Source organism: Mytilus galloprovincialis, chromosome 6 (assembly GCF_965363235.1).
Source record: "Mytilus galloprovincialis chromosome 6, xbMytGall1.hap1.1, whole genome shotgun sequence".
NCBI lineage: Eukaryota > Metazoa > Mollusca > Bivalvia > Mytilida > Mytilidae > Mytilus > Mytilus galloprovincialis.
Window position 1 is genome coordinate 64,891,800 of NC_134843.1, and position 14,124 is coordinate 64,905,923.

At 32.3% G+C, this 14,124-nt stretch overlaps 1 long non-coding RNA gene across 1 annotated transcript; it reads left to right on the forward strand.

Moving 5' to 3' along the window:
• The first annotated feature begins 2,420 nt into the window (after positions 1–2,420).
• Positions 2,421–10,032, forward strand: LOC143080108 (uncharacterized). The gene is made up of 3 exons (XR_012979626.1): positions 2,421–2,558; positions 8,355–8,442; positions 9,317–10,032. It is a non-coding gene; the product is annotated as an uncharacterized LOC143080108 (long non-coding RNA).
• Positions 10,033–14,124: the final 4,092 nt, after the last annotated feature.

Here is a 14,124-nt window from a genome sequence, read left to right on the forward strand (position 1 = left end):
TATAGATTTGGTACCTCAGTTTCGACTCAACATTTCATTTTGAATTGTTAGATGGCAAACTCTTTAGGCGAATATTGTATCTGTTCTTTATTTAATTATGGTGATATTGGCGATAATATTCATTATAACAAGGCCTTGTACAAATCCTTGATTATAGAATGTTTGGCAATATAAAAAGACGAAAGTAGACAAACCCTAATTATGCAGGGTTTCACAAGTTGATCTCCAAGCGGCCCACATTTAACATATAATAAGATCTATATTTCTCAACGTTTTCAAAATGAAATAACTTGAATTGAAAATTTCCCAACTGTGAAAATTTGTTATTTCTAAACGTCTTTAATTATTATTTCGGAAATAAAATTGGCATTTGTAAATAACATTAACGTTTTGGAATTCTAATGCAAAAGACAGTCGATTCAAACTGAAATAACTTCTTTAAAGATGGTTTGATTTTTTTCAGAGACACATATATTATATATGTCTCAATACATGTATTATAAGTCTCTGATTTTATCAAAACAAAAATAACAAAATTATAAAATATGTTAGTTATCGAATGTATACCCTGAACTCTTACTATTATATATATATGTCCTAAGTTACTTAATGTCCTGTGTGCAACCTGGAGATCCTGAACGGTTTTTAAACGTACCATTATTTTATATGCATATATTCAAAGCTGTTCTTAATTATATGCATACTAGGTATCAGTGGCGGATCCAGGGGGAGGGTTTCGGGGGTTGGAACCTCCCCTTTTTTTGAACGATCAATGCATTTGAATGGGGACATATGGTTGGAACCACCCCCTCCCCTTTTGTCCTGGGTTGAGACCCCCCTCCTTTTCAAATGGCTGGCTCCGCCGCAGAGGTATATTTATATATATATGTGTGTACCAGCCCCCCTCCTAAATCTTTGGAAACAAATGGTAGATTATATAGGGAATCACGGAAGCATGACTGGACGTGAACACTCTAAGGCAGTCAATGAGTCCCCTCTTATGAAAATTTCTGGATCAACCATTGCTTAGTTCTAGTTATCTTAGGTCCTAGTGTGAAATAATGCCAATAGGTCTTTTAAAACACATCTTTATTCATACATGTATATATACGTTTTCTCACGGATTTGTTCATGCAATATTGGAATTATGTTTACTCCATGCGCAATTACTGAAGTTTATATTTGCTACTTTTCTTCTTAATTTCATATAATTTTTTTTTTGGATTTTTTTTCTTCGAAAAATTAGTGGTGTTGAAATAGGGAATGGACACATATACCTTATCACATTTAACCAAAGAAATGTTGTATAATGTCATCAATCTGTATTACACGTAGACAGGATGTTCTCTAGAAAACTATACGTTATACACACCCGAGAATACACGCACTGTCGAAATGGAAAATTACTGTATGTTATAGTTACCTGTAATCAGCTTTGCGGCAACACCATGTCATGACAGTTCAAAAAGATTTTCTTCAAATCAAAATGGAATATTAATTTTTCTGTAAAATTTAAAACTTTAAAAAGTAGACTTTGACAAAATTATGAAATAGAAAGAATTGAACAATTTAAAATCGTATTTTAACAAAGATTTAGATATAATTTTACAACGATCCTTAAAAAATAACCAAACAAACGTTGAATCAAACGATATGAACCTACGCAGTTTTATATTACAATACTGACACACACCAGTTTGCCATCTCAGTATGCAAGGCAAGGGTGCTTGGTGAGGTGCTGGAACTTGATGTACATGTATCATTAAGTTAATACAGTTCTGTTAGGATTGACTGCCTTTTTACAGAGACTTTCTATTCTTACTGTTATCAGTTAGTATAGACGGTTCCTGGCTTAGAATGATTTTCTGCTCAGCAAATGGTGCGTAATTAGCATTTGAATCAAATTTCTTGTAGAAGTAAAAAACACAAATTAATGTATTTGACAACTTTATTCAGGAGCACAGTCTATATTATCCGGCGTAAATAACTTCGAGATTTATGTGGAAGTTTACTCTGCTGCTCGATCTATGCTAATCGATGTTCCAGTATATTTCATATTTATATTTATTCGTGAGGCCTCGTAATCGTTTATATTCACTAAAAGCACAGTCGCCTAAATATTTTATATGGCGAAAAAATTGCGAAAATTGGGGGAAATAATATTAGCATTATTATTTTAAAATCTTAAGAGGTTGCTTGCAAATTTAACTCTAAAATGAGAAGTGTATGACGATCTATAACGAATATATACATCCATCATGTGTGCAGATACGACGGCGACTATATAGGGTCTGCCATGAGTGCACTTTGTATGTCCTGCATGTGTGCACCCAGGAGGTCCAGCGGTGTTTAGACGTATCGGGAAAATCTTATCTGATTCAGGATCAATTCATCGGTTACACTCCCCTGTCACCAGTGATTCTTTTTTTGCTGACATTCTGAAAAAGTATTGTGTAGTCCTTGTGTAAGTGTTGACTCTCAACTTGCACATGTGATTTTTTAACACTCCCCGGACTTCTGCAAAAAACAATTATTCAGTTCACTGATTTAGATGGAAGGTAAACGAACAGAAAGTCACAGGACATTCCGACAAAAAGTCACAGGACAAAAAGTCAAACACATGTCAAACTCAGGCATAAAGTAACAAAGTTGATAGGACAAAAAGTCACAAACAATTTGTTGACAATTGATTGAATATAAATGAAAAAAGATTTTGAAATATCTTCTTTTTATTACATATATTCATTTTTAATTTTAGGAAATTGTTCATAATATAAAAAAGAAGATGTGGTATGATTGCCAATGAGACAACTGTCCACAAGAGACCAAAATGACGCAGACATTAACAACCATAGGTCACCAAACAGCCTTCAACAATGAGCAAAGCCCGAGGTAAAGCCCATACCGCATAGTCAGCCAGGCGCGTAGCTACGTTTACGTCAAAACGCCCGGGCGTACACTTGAATTTTGGTAAAAAGAATATTTTCATCTCAATACAATAAGAAGAACTGGTTAAAGTCATATTATAAGCCTTGCATATCTTTCTTCAGTGGCTTCTATAATTGCAAATAAAAGTGACGAAATTTACTTTTCAATCAAAAGGTATCGTATTATTCATTTGTTCATTTTCTGTCAAAGTCTGAATCTACTGTAAATTCTAATTACTTTCCCTTTGTTTAAAGCTATTCATTACCTGTTGAGATTTGCATTTTTGTCGAGTCTGCAACTTTTTAGTCTCGAAAGCGAGACACAGCAATCCTAAATTCCGTCGGCATGCGTCAACATCTTGGTTCAGCATGTTGTGAAAAGTTTTTTTTAGATATCAATGACTGTCAACTATTCATGAAATTTTACGACAGTTGGATATATATTTAATTTTACCGTATTTACTGATGAAAGGAATTTCTTTTTGCAGTTAACAAGTAGATACAGTCTAGGGTTTTTTGCTACACATCAATTACATTGTCCAACCTTCATCGAATTTTATGAAACTCAACAGAAGCTTTCTTATGATTAATGTCTGAACCAAAATTTTAAAAGTGTTTTTGTTTTGTTTTCAGTTTACGGACTTATCTTTTCGCAACTATCAGACGATCTGTTTAATACTTTAAATGATAATTTTTTAAACCTTCATAGATTGTCATGAAACTTTGGCAGAAGAAGATCATTAACGAAATTTGCACATGAAAAGGGGTCTTGATTGAGTGATTGCTTTACCCCATGGCTCCTTTTAAACATATTTAGAGTAACTGGTTTCACGGGACATTTTCTCTAAAACCAAATCAACACAATGAATAAATTAAATAAAACATAAAAGATAAACAAAATAGACTCTAAAGTATGTTGCTATTTGTGAGTTTTAATTTTATTGACAGAAATGGTATCTCATTCTTGACAACTCGTTCACTTCAGAGGGGCTTTGCCCCTCGAACCCACTACCAACAGGTGCTCATGTAATGGTTTATTTCTTCCTCTGTGATATTTAATCCTGAGGATAATTTTTCCCGGTAATTTTTTTCCAGGCATGGTATTTCACAGGTTGATTTTTTCCAGAGGAGTGAAAATCTATCTGTGTTATGCGGATAGTATGTACCGGTATATATTTGCCGTACTATATTTCACAGAACCGTGTGAAATAGAGTCCCATTAACTACTATGTAAGTTACTCACAATCAATTTATACGTGACTATAATTATAAAATGTTTCACAAAGGTAGACTAAATTTGCATAATTTATCAAAGGGAGGTAATTATGAGGAATTTATATTTTAAAGACATTAATATAATATATTTCTGAATCTATTTTATAGCGAAATTTTTATTTGAATCTTATTTTTTATATATTCATTTATATAAAAAGATGACTTACAACTTGATTTAATAAGACAGATAACATTTCACAGGTAAAAACTATCCAGCTGTTAAACATGTTATTGTTCCAATATATTGTTATGCTATGATTTATCTGATTTCCATATAATCAACAACTACATCTCTGTCCCCAGACAAAACTATTTATATAGTTAAAAATATCATCATAATCAAATTCTTCTATTACTGTTAACAGTAGCAATATGCAACTATATTTCTACCTTACTTTTAAATTTATATTTGTACTGAAATCTGAAAACAACTCACTTTTACATGAATTTCACTAACCTTATTTAATCATGATATTATTTTCACAATTACGATCTTTGAAATTACTTCTGATTTTCTTCCCTATGTTTCATGATAATTTTCTTTTTAAAAGGATGATATTGACTTGAATACATTTTTTTGTATTTCAGGAAATTTTTTCAAGGATAATTTGTGAAATTATTTCCCATTATAATATATATTTTTTAACAATTTCGCTTTATTTCAAATACACTATTATTATTTCATTGTATTTTTAAAGGATAATTTTTTTCTAATAACTATTCAATAAGTTAACTACCCAGATAGAATTTCACGGCTAAGGATAAAATATCACAGGGAAATAGCTTCCTCCGGATAAAAAAATCACAACAACTACTGTGACATTTTTTCCTCCGGATCAAATTTCACCCGGATATAATTTTGCTTTACACTATGACCTGGACACGATGGGGCCATCAGACCCCTTGCCGAGGTTCGGGCGTACACTTAAAAATGGCCTAGCTACGCCACTGTCAGCTGTAAAAGGCAATCATACTATATCTTTTTTTTTTATATTTACATGTTAAAAAATGCATGCAAATGTAATCAAAAGCTGCACACAAACGTAATGATTTTTGTGCGCAAATGTAATGGTAATGTGCGCAAACCTAGTGCACTGATTTATTTGTTTTTAATAAATTTTAATTTAAAGTTGCTACATCATGTTCATGTATAAAACTTCAAGAAAAATACAAAAAGAGTGTTTTCTTGTTCAAAGAAAAATAATCTCAAAACTAAATTGTGACTTTTTGTCCTGTGACAGTGTGAGACTTTTTGACTGTGACTTTCTGTCCTGCATTCAGATTGAATAGGGGAGTTTGGTTGACCCCGCCTCCCTCTATCTGAGACTACTATCTCAGTGATGAGCTTTATGTTTCATGTACAAATGTATTGTGCTTGTCATATATGTATGTCGGATAAAAGCTCTACAGACCTTTAATATGTTGTATTGTTATATGTATAACCGACAATAAATAAATAGCCCCTAACAAGTAAGAATTAGGTTACTTCTTTTTGTTTTGACATCTTGCATGGGTTTTTATAGCCCCGTATTAAAATTATGCCCCCACTTCAAAAAAAGGGGGGGTATACTGTTTTACCCCTGTCTGTCCATCCATCCTTGCGTCAGTCAGTCCGTCCGATGAATATTTTTCGTCCCATTTTCCTTAGGAAGTCTACAATAGAAGGATTTCTGAAATTTGGTTTCAGGGTTAAATAAGTCAGCTATACCGTGTGATGCATTTTCAGATTCATCACTCGACAACTTCCTGTTTTCCCAACACTTGTATGATTTTACACATGTTAGCCAAGTTGAAAGTTGAAAACTAACAACCTAATTTATGTACAAAAAAATTGAAAAACAGATATGTTACACATAAACAAACGACAATCACTGAATTATCGGATCCTGACTTGGAACAGGCACAACCATAACAAATTGGCAGGGTATAAGGAACTTTGAAAATATTTAGTTTTTGTGGTTTGGTCTATTTTCCGGATACTGTAAGCAATGAGGCCACTTTATTTAGTGAATGAAATAATTGTAAGATGCACTTAGCTGTCTGTCATATTTTATATGAACTTGACCTCATTTTCATGCATGGTTCATTGGTCAATGAAACACTGCATTGTTTTGTCAGTTTATCATATGTTTAAAGTTACAGGTAGATTATATTTGGTAGATATGAAACAATTGTAAGGTGTGCATGTCTGAATGGCAGATTCATATATAAACCATGACCGCATTTTATTGTTCTTTGGTCAATGATAAGTTTTCTTGGTTTTGTCATTTTATCAGGCCACATTTAAAAGAATGTCTGTTTCCCCTCCCCTGGGTCTACCCTTTGTAAACAGACCAGGAAGGCAGGTTTTTTTTAGCTCACCTGACCTGAAAGGTCAAGTGAGCTTTTCTCATCACTTGGCGTTCGTCGTCTGTCGTCATGCGTCCGTCGTCCGTAAACTTTTACAAAAATCTTCTCCTCTGAAACTACTTTGCCAAATTCTACCAAACTTGGCCACAATCATCCTTGGGGTATCTAGTTTAAAAAATGTGTGGCGTGACCTGTCAAACCAACCAAGATGGCCGCCATGGCTAAAAATAGAACATAGGGGTAAAATGCAGTTTTTGGCTTATAACTCAAAAACCAAAGCATTTTGAGCAAATCTGACACGGGGTAAAATTGTTGATCAGGTTAAGATCTATCTGCCTTGAAATTTTCAGACGAATCGGACAACCTGTTGATGGGTTGCTGCCTGTGAAATGGTTATTTTAAGGAAATTTTGCAGTTTTTGGTTATTATCTTGAATACTATTATAGATAGAGATAAACTGTAAAAGCAATAATGTTCAGCAAAGTAAGACCTACAAATAAGTCAACATGACCAAAATTGTCAGTCGACCCCTTAAGGAGTTATTGCCCTTTATAGTAAATTTTTAACAACTTTTCATCATTTTTTGTAACTTTTTTAAAAATCTTCTTCTCTGAAACTACTTTGCCAAATTTAACCAAACTTGGCCACAATTATCATTGTGGTTTGTAGTTTAAAAAATGTGTCCGCTGACCCAGCCTACCAAACAAAATGGCCGACACGGCTAAAATTAGAACATAGTGGTAAAATGCAGGTTTTGCTTTATATCTTTGAAACTAAGACATTTAGGGCAAATCTTTCAAGATTTAAATGTCCATCAGAATAAGATATATCCCCTCACAAATTTTCAGTTGAATTGGACAACCTGTTGTTGGGTTGCTGCCCTAAAATTGGTGATTTTAAGGTAATTTTGCAGTTTTTGGTTATTATCTTGAATACTATTATAGATAGAGATAAACTGTAGACAGCAATAATGTTCAGCAAAGTAAGATCTACAAATAAGTCAGCATGATCAAAATTGTTAGAGGACCCCTTAAGGAGTTATTGCCCTTTATAGTCACTATTGAACATCTTTTCGTCATTTTTGTAACTTGTATAAAAATCATTTCTAAAACTACTTGGCCAAATTTAACCAAACTTGGCCACAATCATAATACTAGGGTATCTATTTAAAAAAAAAAGTGTCTAATGACCCCGCCTACCAACGAAGATGGCCGACATCAGTAAACACATTAACAGGTGAGCGACACAGGCTCTTGAGAGCCTCTAGTTTTTTTTAACTGGATGTGATTGTCATAGCATGGTCACATGAATGGTTTGACTTGTCCAGTCCAGGCCACTTATCAGTTGTTTGTGCTCAATTTGAGTATATTTATTTAGATTATCAATCCTTCTGCTTTCAAGCACTTTCCAAAAATGGAAACAAATTATTTTCAGGAAAAAAATAATTTCGATTTTTTTGTGGAAAATAATTTTTTGACCCGGGCGCTTATTTTTGACCCGTGTGGGGGAGGGGAAACAAACATATTTTTAATTTTGGCCTTAGATTTTTTAAGCATAGGTCTACTTGTTGTATGGAATGACTACAAGGTATCAAATAAAAAAAGATGTCGGCCTGCCAAGGTTAATTTTACTGTGACCTCATATTCATAGAATAATGATAATATTCATGATATTGAACAGCAAGAATGATGAGTAAGTTGATGTTATATACAAATAAGACAAAATTTTTAGTTGCCTACTAATTATGTAATACATGTAGTAGTTATTTTTGTCATTAAATGATGTTTACCCTTTTATGTGTAGGGCAAGAACATGAAAGATAAAGGGGAAACTATAAACAGAAGAAATTATCAACAAAATAAGATTTACAGAGGTCTACAAAGCCTAAATGGTAAGTCCACTGTTATAAAAAATTTTGTCCTTGAATAATAATTAAATATTTATTAAAATAAGATGTGGTATGATTAAAGATAAAACTATCCATCAGAGTTCAATTTAGTGGATGTAAGCATTGTAATTACTTATTAGAGGCCATTGATGACCTGTAAGTAATGAGAAAACCCATACCCTATACATGTTATAGTAATCTATAAAAGTCAACACTAACCAAATTTGAAACAGAGCATCAATTCAAACGTCAAATATACCAGACTAATTTATAAAAACAAAAAATTATGAAAAATAAAAATGACGGGTATGAACCAACATCAACCACTGAACTATGTACAAGCTCCTGATATTAGACAGGTATAATATGGCTGGGTTGATATAAAAAAAAGAAACACTTAGCAGTCTGATTTCCAATGAGACATTTCTCCAATAGAGATCAAATGACATTTAAGGAGGCTCTAGGGTATAACAATTTCAGAAAAATGTTTTAATATTTTTTTTTCATAACTCAATTTATTTATATCTTTATCATATGGTACACCAAATCATTCAAAACAATCAATTCGGTTTGGCCCCAGATGACTTTTAAAATGCATATATCATTGAAAAAGCTCCAAATTATCTCCCTTTGGTGCAAAAATGCCATTTTTTGGCATTAAAAATGTAATATCTTATTTAACTCAACGGTGGCCTATATTTTTTATTATAATTTTAAATAAGCTGTACTTTAACTAAACTATTATAAAATTTAAGCGATTTCTGTAATTTAGTACTTGAATATTTAAGTGAAAGTTTATCATATTAATCATAAACATGATAAAATAGCCATTTTATTGATCTCTTCACTGATAATTTTTGAGTTTGTGTATTTGTAGGTCAGAAATCTGGATTTTCATGGTCATCATTCACAGATCAATACTGAACGGAAAACTTAAAGCTGATATTTTTCTCCATAGTGCGACTTTTTTATTAATTTGAAATGGAACATGTTTTTTCCTACATTTATTTGAAAGAGGAAATTTCAACATGATGACTATAAACAAAAAGGAGTCATATCATCACGATCATTGATGCACAAGAACTTGATCATATAAATACAACAATGTAATTATCAATTGAAAGATGGAACGAATGAACAAGATATTAGAATGTTGTTGTCCAAATAAACTTGCTTTGTCTTCTCATTTGAATCTCTCCATTCAATAAAGATGTACAGAGGAAGATCTTTGAAGAACAGATTGAAAAAATGTTTTGTCTAAGAATTGCAGGAATATTCTAGTGAATGAAATTATTTATTGACTTGACTCTTATATAGTGGACTGAATAATTGTACATAGCAAGTTGTGAATAAAGAAAGCAAAAACTTTAACAAAAAGTGTTTATATTATAAATTTGCAAATATAAGCATACTATTATGTACACCACAAAGTTATATATAATTCAAATCGTTTGCCTATACAAGTATTGCAATGAACCTATAACAAAGAAAATCTTACCTCATGAAAAGAGTGAACTATTCAGTCAGAATATGAAATATTTTTTCAGTTCTATTTTTCATAATAGAATAAACAAGACAAAGATTTCAAAACAATATTTTTTCATTTATTTAGAAATTTCATCATTTTGTTTCAGTGAAAGAACTTTATTCTTTGACTAAAATATTATTATTATACATTCCAAAATAAGAATAATCTGTGACAAAATTTAAAAAAAATTATATATATGTATATATAAAAAATATAAAAAAAACTTGTATACATTTAAAACATTTTACTACCAAACAGCATTCATTGTAACATACACATAACTTTATATTTATATATATATATTTATAATTTTAATCCCATAGGATTTTATTTTGTCCCATGGGATATTAAAAATCCCATGGGATAATTATAGTCCCATGGGATTTTTTTTGTCCCATGGGACAACAAATATCCCATGGGACTACAATAATCCCATGGGACCAAAAAAAATCCCATGGGATTTAACCAAAATCCCATGGGATAATGGTAAATCCCATGGGATTTTGCCCTGTCCCATGGGATATTGAAAATCCCATGTTTTTATAATTCAAATTGCAAAATAAATATGAAAGTAACAGTATAAAACCAATGATTTTTATTGAATCCCATGTAATTCCGCACATTTTGGTTATATACATGATATTGTAGCTCTTGTTTGAGGCGGCGGCGGATTTCCAAATGAGTGTTTTGTAAATTAAAAGTGTCCAGTGTTTACAGACCAATTTGAAAACGGGACCAAAAATTAAGAATCTACATACACAGTTAGATTTGGCATATCAAAGAACCCCATTTATTCAATTTTTGATGAAATCAAACAAAGTTTAATTTTGGAACCCGATTTGGACCAACTTGAAAACTGGGCCAATAATCAAAAATCTAAGTAAATTTTTAGATTCAGCATATCAATGAACCCCAAGGATTCAATTTTTGTTAAAATCGAACTAAGTTTAATTTTGGACCCTTTGGACCTTAATGTAGACCAATTTGAAAACGGGACCAAAAATTAAGAATCTACATACACAGTTAGATTCGGCATATCAAAGAACCCCAATTATTCAATTTTTGATGAAAAGTAACACATTGCGTAGGCTGAGGATGACAATCATGACTCCTTCAAAGCGACAGAGGATTTAGAAAGAACATATTGACTTCTTTTTTCACTATTCCACCAAACAGAAAGTAATGCTCTATAGACTATTACAATTTTATGAGAAAAAAAATTCCACAGCAATATTATCTAACTACGGAAACATGTTTAACCTCAAACGCCCCAGCTTATTTTAAATAAAATAGCTGAATAATGATCCCCAGTCAGTATAAGCTCTATATAGATTTAAAGTCGTATGTACGAACCATTCGAATTGAGGAGACAGTCTTAGATATTTGAGAGAGAAAAAAATGACTGATTTTTGCCTAAAACAAAAATTATGGACGCAAAACAAAAATCTTGTCCATTTTTTTGCTATAAGAAACGAAAATTCCCAACAGAATTATTTAGCATTAAATGAACATGATGAATAAAAGCGGGCATATTTTTTTATGGCAGGGGTTATCATGTCTGACCGGAATGTCTGTTTCGCAGAACTGATATATATGGAATACTTTTTTTCAAGACCAGACTGCAACCTGCCTGCTGGGTGTGGCCTTTATGTCTCCATTTGTCGGCCGTCATTCATAAATTCATTGTCATTTCAGACTCATTCTTAGCCTTTGGTTGATTTGGAACCCTTTACTTCCCTTAATGTTGTTGGTGAAATATATCAACCAATCATTTGGATAAAAATTGCTAGTTTGTTTTTTTAACTCGTGTCGGTCGTATTTCAAATTCAATCGAATAGCCCAACGTATATCTTGTTTACAACAAGAAATCTGTGAGGTTATTCTAACTTACAACATACGTGCGAGAATTTTCCATGTCTCTGTTTTACTGATAAATCCCACATTAAATGTATCAGTACATAGCTTTGGATCCATACTATCATTTTATGATAGACACTTAATAGGGAGAATATAGCATCGAAAATGTCCAACCCTTACACCTTAACAGCAACTACAATATATCCAAGCCCTACGCCAGGAACCGTTTAAAAAGTGCATATTTCACTTATTTTATGTTTCTACTCCTAAAAAGGGCCCAAAATTTTTTTAAAACTACGCCCCCTCTTTCAAAAATCCTGGATCCGCCCCTGATTACAAACTCGGTGAAACGCTTATTCGAAAGGTCACATTTGTGGAAAGAGGACGGGACTGTTGTTACGACATTTAAAAGTAGCAATACACATTTCATCACTTAATGCAAAAAATAATATAAATTTCAGCTGTACTGCTTACAAGAAAAAGGTTGGACGGGTTGTGATTGGTAAAGCGCGTGGAGAACCAGCCAACGCACAGTTAGAAGTTGCATATACTGTTGTGATCAGAATTAGCCATCCCGGATTTCCAAACCCATTAGATGCTAGACGTATATGGGTCATTTTCAAAAAATGTCGAATTTTGAAATTGAAAAATTTATTAAAAGTTACTTATTCAAACAACCCTCTACATAAGCAAATCAAAACAAACAGTACTTTAAGAACAACATATTAAAAGATGCAATCCTAATGATGTCATACAAGAATATCTTGAAACATTTTTTGATCGGTGGTACAATATTTTGTCTATCCTGTTACCATTTTCAAAAGAAATTTTGGGTTATTAAGAAAAGGTTTAGATAAAATGTTAAGCTTGTTTTACGTTACCAATTAGATGGTTTTCAAGAGAATAAACTTCTATATATATTCATTCTGTAAAATTAGAGATTATTTGCCAATTTTCTAGGTTGTACTGAAAAATGGCTCTAAAATTGGTTTTCAAAGGTTGTAAAAATTACCACCAGTAATGCAAGTCTAAGATGGCAATTTATATTGTTCGGCCTTTTTTCACCCTTTCAAATAAACCCAACATCAAGTAAATCCCTCATAAGTTAATTTACTTTTCTCTTTATTTCGTTGGTAACAGGAACGTACGTTTCTGATATATCACTATATAAAAGTCTATCCTGTTATCTTTTTGTCTACCCTGTTACCGATATCAGTATTGTACCTGCAAATGCTTAATTGGGAAGATTAAGACGTTATAACCTTAAGATGAGTTTAAACAATGAAATATTTCATTCGTTTTCCACCTACATGTTAAGATAAAAAAATTAACGACGTTTTTGTCTATAATTGTCTATCCTGTTACTGTAACCATAGCAACCATAGTAAAAGGATAGCCATAACAGGATAGACAAATTTCTTCGTTTTTGATTGCTGTTGTGAAATAACTACTCCCTTTGGTGAAGTGATCATGGTTTTCTATTGTGAATTTGGTTTCCAACACGTTATTGCACTTTTTACAACCATACTATTAGTGTAATTAATCTAAATGGGTGGTAACAGCATAGACATGAAAAAAAGTACGCTCTATTTTTTTTACTAAATGTCTCGAAATTTCTTTTCTCTACGCTGTCGTTCAAGAAACGAGGCGTTTTAAATGTGAAGATAACTTTGCATTTTTTAAATCAACACTGACTGATTCAATATTTATAGGGAGAATAATTTAACGACTGATTTAAGTAGCGGTAACAGGATAGACATGAACCTCCTGTACGTTGATTGAATTTAGTTTGTAGATAATCTGTTACATACAATGATAAAGAAGCTACGATTTTTCGTTAGAATTATAATTAACGTTCTTAAAAAGTCCCTTTTGCAGATATCAAGGCGATCAAAAAATCGGAAAAAAATCATTTGAAATGTGTTTTTCTGACAATGTACGCACACAAATACCCCCAAAATCGGACTTAAATGCAGTTTAATCTTATCAAAATAGATGTAAGGTGTGTTTATTATTAATGTTCTGAATCACAAATACGACAAGCTTTCATTTAAACCATTACAACTGAAATTTCCATTAGAAATAAAAAATTTAGCATGGGTGTACTGAAAATTCGACATTTTTTGAAAATGACCCATATATCGAGAGGCAAAACGTATCACCAGTATAAAACATTAGATAATGCTAGTCACGACCTTAGATTGAAAGGCTCAAAAACACCTGAGGCAAAAGAGCATGCTGCGTATATTTCCGCTATAACTCAAGCCGAGCATGCGCTTTGTGCGACAAAGTTTGACCCT